The sequence below is a fragment of the Schistocerca serialis genome, chromosome 1, assembly GCF_023864345.2.
Source record: "Schistocerca serialis cubense isolate TAMUIC-IGC-003099 chromosome 1, iqSchSeri2.2, whole genome shotgun sequence".
Classification (NCBI taxonomy): Eukaryota; Metazoa; Arthropoda; class Insecta; order Orthoptera; family Acrididae; genus Schistocerca; species Schistocerca serialis.
Window position 1 is genome coordinate 601950266 of NC_064638.1, and position 8719 is coordinate 601958984.

At 42.9% G+C, this 8719-nt stretch overlaps 1 protein-coding gene across 1 annotated transcript in view; it reads right to left on the reverse strand.

Annotated features, from left to right (window-relative positions):
- LOC126477192 (vesicular acetylcholine transporter) overlaps nucleotides 1-6794 on the reverse strand; it is a 75519-nt gene extending 68725 nt beyond the window's left edge. The window contains exon 1 of the mRNA XM_050103599.1: nucleotides 6520-6794. The gene's annotated coding sequence lies outside the window, so the exon portion shown is untranslated. The remainder of the gene's footprint in view (nucleotides 1-6519) is intronic.
- Nucleotides 6795-8719: the final 1925 nt, after the last annotated feature.

Here is an 8719-nt window from a genome sequence, read left to right on the forward strand (position 1 = left end):
CACTTAAAGTAGTAAAGGAGTTTTGCTATTTGGGGAGCAAAATAACTGATGATGGTCGAAGTAGAGAGGATATAAAATGTAGGCTGGCAATGGCAAGGAAAGCGTTTCTGAAGAAGAGAAATTTGTTAACATCCAGTATAGATTTGAGTGTCAGGAAGTCATTTCTGAAAGTATTCGTATGGAGTGTAGCCATGTATGGAAGTGAAACATGGACGATAAATAGTTTGGACAAGAAGAGAATAGAAGCTTTCGAAATGTGGTGCTACAGAAGAATGCTGAAGATTAGATGGGTAGATCACATAACTAATGAGGAAGTATTGAATAGGATTGGAGAGAAGAGAAGTTTGTGGCACAACTTGACCAGAAGAAGGGATCGGTTGGTAGGACATGTTCTGAGGCATCAAGGGATCACCAATTTAGTATTGGAGGGCAGCGTGGAGGGTAAAAATCGTAGAGGGAGACCAAGAGATGAATACACTAAGCAGATTCAGAAGGATGTAGGTTGCAGTAGGTACTGGGAGATGAAAAAGCTTGCACAGGATAGAGTAGCATGGAGAGCTGCATCAAACCAGTCTCAGGACTGAAGACCACAACAACAACAACATTGAAGATGTGATTTATTTCCAAAATATTTACAGTACGTGAAAAATAAAACATAGACGTAGCTTAAAAGTTAATGAGAATGTCGTCATTGGATGAATGCGAATAATAATTTGAAAGGTAAACGGGACTATCTAATTCTTTAGAATGAATGTAATATCTTATAGTAACATTTCCACTCAGTATGAAGGAATCTAAGAGAAAAAAAATAATTTTCTTGGATGATGAATTAAGATTTCCATTTGTGACGAGTATTTACAAAGGAGATTTCGTACAAAAGTGTCATGTTACTTGTCTGTGACTACTTCCTGAATGTTTGTGATCATTATCGAGTTAGGCTTCAGGAACATGATACTACGTTCATACTAGTAGGTTTCGTGCAACACGAAATTACGTTGGCGAATATCTGGGAACGTAAAAGGATGTCATTGGAATAAAGTCGGCGCTCAGGTTGGTGTAATTATTTCAGTGGGGTGGGGTAGTGCTATGCTCGTAACGAAATGGTTTGCATAGTACTAGTGTGCTACACAGATTCTCAAAAAATGTAAGTAGGGATCGTAAGAAACTAATTTTGTTCTTACGAGCGATTGTCGGCTATACTATAACGTTATATTGCCTTCTTCATACATTCCCCACTGGATTACCTTATGTGTCATTGTCTTTGTTCTGCGGTTTAAAATGTATTTGCCTTAAGGCAGTGTTATCTAAAAGCCCACTACCTATGAAAAGTTTTCCTCTAAAATGTGTAAACTAGGAAATCTACTCTGTCTTTTCATGTCTGTGTCTATATGGTTGAGAGAAGAATGCTAAATAATATTGACTGTGGAGTTAGAACATATTCAAATAGCTTCCGGCATCTAGAAAATCGTATTCGCATCTTTTCTTTGTCCCTAATGACGAAGATATTTTAATATTTTACTCAATTCAGAATCATGGAAGAGCGTGATATTAAGTCTAATTTGACATCAGATAAGAAGCCACGTGCTTCTAAAAAACTCTATTCGTTTTCGTTTCAAATGTCGAAGTGTACTGCCCATAAAGAATAATCCTGCAAACACAACGAGTCAGGGAAGTAACTCTTAGCGAATGTAAGGTTTCTGCAGCAGACTTGACTGTCGCATTGGGACGCCTACCGCTCCTCCCATATACTGTTGAGTTTTGATTTATTTCATTATGCCTGTTATGGTCGATCATTGGTTATGACGCTTGGATGGCCCCGACCTATTCTCCTCACAAACAATTAGTACATTGCCCTTACATCAAGAACTGACACTGATTAAAAACTGGAGCACACGGGTGGGAAGGTTTCCTCCTCACAACCACCTGCGACTGTATAGCTAATTGTCTACAAGTGAATAAGATCTTCATTTTGAAACACATGTGAGGTGGAAGTATAATATTTACGCAAGATCTTACAATGTTTAATACGATTGTCATTACTGCAGAAAATTTCTTTAGGTACTCTCTTTATCCACCTGTTCAGCGTAAATGATTTTGTGTCATACGTAAAAATTATTTTAAAAATCTCATGATCTTTTACTATGAATGAGCTACAGACTCAGAAACGTAACTCGGAATTTCTGTTTTTCTTGTACACATTTACATCACATAACGTTTCCATCTGGTTTATCATGGTCTGGTTATCTAATGAGATGTCTTTTTTCTAGTGTACGAGTGCTATACCTCAGACTATAAAAACGAGTTGTCCTCTGTCCACTCATATTATCTACAAATTTTTTACACCCATCCATCATTTTTTCTTACTCTGAAGCACTTTGAGAAACGCAGAAACGGGAAATGCTTGACCACTGTTTGAAGTTTTTATGGCGATCGTTGTACACTTGCGAAGCACTTCACAATCTTCATGAGGTAGCATTCAAATGTGTTGGTTTCCACTTTCTATGTAGCTGGGAATCCTGTGTGTACCATCGAAGCAACTGAGCGTAGAGATGTTTCCCTGCAGTAACGTGAAACATACTGAGACAACGTCCAAGCCAAAACCTGTGAACCACAAAAAGTGAAGTATACATTAATAACTTGCGAGGAACATTTTTAACGCAGAAAAACTGTCGACGAGTGCAGCATATACCACTCTATCCAATAGTCCAATTAAAGGGACTAAGTTTCAGGTCCATATCATTTTTTGTGGGAGTGACCCATTAAGTTAACAATAACACTTCCTGGTTTGATTATAGCTACCATATTTGTTTACGTTGAAGAATAATAAATCTGAGCCTCTCAGCTGGCACTAGACTTTTGCAAATATCATCACCAGGAGACCAGCTTGTTTTGCTAACAAAGATGAGAGCGGAGTTCTGTTTTGACTGCGACATCGTCAAACAAGTACAGACACAGCAACAAACTTGTTATGCCACAAATACAAAACTAATGTCTTATTTCCATAAATAATCATTCCACTCTGCAACGGTGTGTGAGCTTGACGTTAAAAATATGACCCCGACCGGGATTCGGACCAGGGACATGACCTTCCACGGAAAATTCATTTACTGATTGAGTTATTCAAGGACGGCTCTTACCCGCCCCCACAACTCACTGGAAATAATTTCTGGGTTGTTGCTAAGCAATTTCTATGCGATTTCTTTCCTGTTTACAAATCCAGCAACATAGGTCGAAGAGCTTTAGTGAGAGTGGGAGATGGACTGAAACTGTGAGCGCAGGTCCTGAGTTGTGCTTGGATGGCTCAGCTGGTAGAAGCATTGTCCTCGAAAGCCAAGTTTTTAGCTTCGAGTCTAGGTTCAGCGTAATTTTCTTTATTGTCATCACAATTCAGAGTTCTGTTTCCTTTGGTTATAGATGTGACTTCTGTATGTGAAGTAATTTACTGTGTATCTAGCACAACACGCAGTTTCCAAGCGACTTGGGCGCCTCTTAACACTTCATCGGGGACTCAAGGTATTGAAATAAGTTTTCCGACACGCTGTGATGTTCCAGTGTGCAGTTGGGCAACGCCTGTGTAATTTTTATTTATTGAGACATTAAACAACTAATTATTGATGTACCTACATACTGTTTAAAGTAATACTACAGCAATTTAATAGCGGTGTAGTGATACGAGATTCGGTATGATGTTCAGTGATATGGTTCGTGTAATGAGGCGAGAAATGATCTAAATAAGACCGGTGGGGAAATAAACACTACCGACAGCCATAGCTTTCACATTTAGTACACATCTTCTTCTTTTGTGAGAAATTTGATACCGCCAGAGAAAATACTTACATCACTCTAGAACTCTTCTCTAGGACTCCGTCAAAAAGATGGAAACATTCATCGTCCACCAACATGTTAGTTCCTTTGTGGCAACATATTGGTTCCTTTGCCCAGTAATATTTGTGTAACATTCAGTTTCGATGTGTTGAACGACTACTGAAGGACACCGTGCGTGTTGATATGTCGACCGCTTCCCAGCGTGGGGCAAGGCTTCAAATTCAACGCCACATTAATGACTTATATCTCAGTTTTACTTTGCTACTTGTCGCTAATCGAACTGTGCGCGATAAACTGCGATCTAATGAACAGAAAGGCTGATGACGTTTACTGAAAATTTTCTAGCAATCGACAGCGGTTCCATGACGGGATTTGCTTGAATGTAAAACATCACACTAATTTTATCCCTTTTTGTGAGTCCAAGTGAGCCGCGCGGAGTGGCCGCGCGGTTTGAAGCATCATGTCACGGATTGAGCGGCCGCTCCCACCGGAGGTTCGAGTCCTCCCTCTGGCATGGGTGTGTGTGTTGTTCTTAGCATAGGTTAGTTTAAGTAGTGCATAAGTCTAGGGACCGATGACCTCAGCAGTTTGATCCCTTAGGAATTCACACACATTTGAACATTTGAGTCCAAGTGAAGCGGTCAGGAAGTGGGGAACAGGGGGATAGGGGGATTCAAACTTTTACCGACATAGCGCGACGACGTTCTGTTGGTTCCGCAGTCCTGGAAGTTCGGGTCAACAGCTGTGATATGTGTGGAGGGCTGCCTCATGGTTACTACACCATAAGCGTTGGGTCGCGTTAGTAGGATGTACTTGTGGTGCCATGTCGTATCCTACAAAGTGTTTATGTGAATGAGGAAGAATCTCTCTTTTTTCCCTTTTTTCTAAAAGAAAGGAATTGAATACAAGGAAAGTAGTAAGAGATATTCTTAATACCTACATATACCTCTGCAAAACATTTTGAAGTGGACGGTAGAGGGTAATTAGCATGGGCGACCCTGCGTAGGTTTCTTTCTGTTCTAACCTTGTTTGGAGGGCGGGCAGAAAGACTGTTAGAATCCCTGTCTCTCAGCGTGCTGTAATTAGTACAGTCTAGTCTTCACGGTCTCTTTGGAAGCAATACGTATGGGTCAGAAGAGTACCTCTAGTTTCTTCAGATAATATTCCTCTTGAAACTTCGAAGGCAGGCTTTTGTGAAGTAATTGGCTTCTATTTTGAAGATTCTGTGTGTTGACATTTTCTAACATTTCCGTGACGCTCTGCTGCGAGTCATACAAACCTTTGACTATGCTTGCCGTCCTCCCATGTCTGGCCTATTTGGTACTGAGCTATAGTGTACGATGAGGTGTAAAAAGTCCCCTATATAGGCTGACTGCATTTCGCCACTATCCAGCCAGTGGGGCAAAGTCTGCCGCCAGCTTTGCCAACAACTGAGCCGGTATGACGAATCCATTCGACATACCTGTTACAGCCATGTATTTGTATAAGTTGACTGATTGATACTGTCGTCATAGGATACCACCTTTCTGCGGTCTTCGGAGTGCACAATTTTACATTTCCCAACGTTTAAAAAGTGTTTACAATTTCTGCATCCCTTTGAAGTCTTATCAAGATCTAATTGAATAGTTCTGCAGCCTTTTAAGACAGCACTTCATTATAGATAACTGCATCTCTTATGAAAAGTCTGAGGCTATTATCAATGTCTGAAAGGTAATTAATGTACAACATGAACAGGAGGGGTGCTAAAACACTTCGTTGCGGCACACCTGAAGTTGCTTCTGCTGCTGTCGATGACTCTCCACCCAAGATAAGAAGTTTCATCCTCTCTACCAGAGCTACTTCGCTCTCTATAACAAAATAAAAGACAAAGAAGACCCTAAACTCGAGGTCATGCGAGCAAATACTACTGAAACAAGTGCATGTTTCTGGATACTGGCTGTGTTGAGACATGAGAGGTGGTGGGAACTGGTGCTTGCCTAGTATTTTCCCGTTGTTACAGGGTCTACATCTACAGCTACTTGATTACTCTGCAGTTTACACTAAAGTGCCGAGCCGAACACAGAACCAATTCCGGACTATTTCTTCGCCGTTGCATTCCAGAACAGCACGTGGCAAAAGCAACAACATGACCTTTCCCAGGAAGCTCTGATTTGACTTATTTGAACAATATCGTTATTTCTCCCTACATAGATGGGAGTCAGTAAAATAATTTGCCATTCGAACGGGAAAGTTAGTGATCGCAATTTCGTGAAAATATCTCGCTCTGGTTGTATTCTTCCCTATTTCGCGATAGTACAAAAAGAGTTGCCCTTCTTTGAACTTTTAAGAAGTCAGCCTTATCGAATAAGTATCCCAAACTGCACGGAAGCACTCTATATGTGGACGAACAAGTCTCTTTATTGAACTTGTTGCAACTTCTCAGTATTCAACCAATAAAATGCAGTCCTTTATCTACCTTCCCCACAGTTTCTATTGCACGATTCCAATTTCATGAACCCCTCCCCCCCTCATAAAAAAACACAACTTTATGTTTACGATTGCCACCTCAACTCCCAACTCATCACCGTGAGAGCACAAAACGAGATGCTCTTCATTGAACTTATTGGATGATCTGTACCAGTCCTGCCTGCTTAGGACCCCAGTAGAGGACAGAGATTAGAGAATGGATAGTGGACTGTAGTGAGTGGTGCCTACCTGTGGTGTCGAACTTGGCGGTGGCGAAGAGCCCGCGCAGGCTGGAGGCCAGCCGCTGCGGGGACCGGCCCAGCAGCAGCGTCGCGTCTGCTTCCGACTCGACGGCCGCCGCAGCCGCGGCGTCGTCCGCTGCCCTCTGCGCCTCCGTCTTGTCGCGGTCCAGCGCCTCCCCCTGGCTCCGCTGCTGCTGCTGCTGCTGCTCCTTGCTGTCCAGCGCTGCCCGCCTTGCCCTCGCTCGCTCTTGCACTTGACGACCCTCGAGTGCTGCTCCGCCACTCGACGCTGGACCGCTCGCGCTGTCGCGCCCGCCGCTCGCAGGTGCAAGGCTGAACCTGGCAGTCGGTTCGGCCTCGGTCGGCTGGCGTCGGCCCGCGTCGGTCACGCGCCGAGAGCTCCGCGCCGCCGTCGCGGGGAGGGGCGAAGGCGCTCGGTCGTTCCGCCGTCGGTGGGCGTGGCCGACGCCGCCGGCGCCTGCGCCGCGGCACCCGCTGCCGCGCTCCCACTGGACCGCCGCGCAGTGACGTCATTGGCGCTGCATCCAACCCGCGCATTCACCGGACCTCACGTGACGGACTCCCGACTTGCCGGCGCAGCCGGCTACACCTGTCGGGTCGATAGGCACTCGCGAAAACCACAGCTTTAATATCGGACCAAAGATATCGGGCAGCGGATCAGCAGATTACAGCTAATGCTGCACAAATTCCGCGTCGGTCATTGGATTTGTGTGCGGCGTCACGTTACAGCGACAGGAATACGTCCCTGCAGATGAAAAAATAGTTACTGTTATTCAATTTCTGCCATTCTGTCTTGCTGAAACAACAGTTCAATGAAGACACATTATTCAGTTATATGGAAGGTAAAAAGTAGCAGCACAAAAAACTACAACATAATGAATAATCTGAAGATGAATAGATGATGGGGAGGTTTGTAGGACTAAGTCTTTCAGTGAAAACATTGGCAAATTCCACAAATAATTTCTAAAGTTTTATTTCGCCAATGATAGATACTGTGGAATGCACTGACAGTGATTTAAGCATGTGATAAATACAGTTTGTAGGATTGTACCAAAGTCGTAATACAGCTTAAATTCCAAATTGGCTAGTACAGTTGAATAAGATCTGAAAGAAGTTGGAATAACAGAACATAGTGTATCTGTGATCTAAACCTAGGAAAAGATTGCATTGGAAGATATTTTGAGAGAATGGAAGTTACATCAGTACAAAGAAAAGCTAAACCGATACACTGATATGCTCTTTGTTTAACATTCCGTCCTCCAGCAGGGCTCAATGTGAATAATTTAACGTTAATCGTCAACTTTCTGCCCTACAGCAGGTCTTCAGATGTCGTTTTCCACGTAGTCCTGTCATTTGCTATCCTCTTCGCTGTCTCGTGATTGTCTTCCATCCTTATGACATTCACCATCCGGTACCTTCTGCGTCCTTTTTCTCCTTCTTCCACTTCTTTGTGTGTTTGTAATGACCTCGATATCGACGGGACGTTAAACCCAACTTTCCTTCATTCCATTTCTTCCATTCACCGTTCCTTCCATAGCACCCGTCAGTAAGCAATCTCTTCTCATTCAGTGCTGAAGCCGACTGAGTTTCCTATTCCTGACTACCTTTAAAATTTCTCTCCCTTTACCCATTCTTCTCAACATTTCCTGATTTCTCACTTTGTCCATCCATTTTATTCCTTCCATACTCCTCCAAATCCAAATCTCAAATGCTTCTATTTTTCTTTCTTAGTCTCTTATCAGTGTCCGTTCCTCAGCTCCTTCATAAAAAATAAATTAGTTGCTATAATTTTTTCCTTAAATGTTTAATCTACATTGTTCTTCAAATCTGAGCAATTTCGACGTCTTCCAGAAAGCAATACGATTACACTTAGCCCATCACTAACTACTCGGCGATATTGCCTTCTTGTTTTAACACAGCGTGAATAGTGCCAGTGAGCCCAGACGCTGCTCCTGCAACTGCTCACAATGCTGAAGTCGGCAAATCGCAGGATTCATACGACAGATGCTGCCTTTTGCAACTGCTAAATAAAAAAAGAGCACTTGGTCAGTAACACGTGTGTACCACACAGCGCTAAAGGCCACTACGACAGTTTTGTTTAGGACAGTTTTGTTGTTCAAACTTAAAGAATTTGTCTGGCTCAATTGTGCCGCTAAGTGGAAGATTAACGTTGGAAAAACTTCATC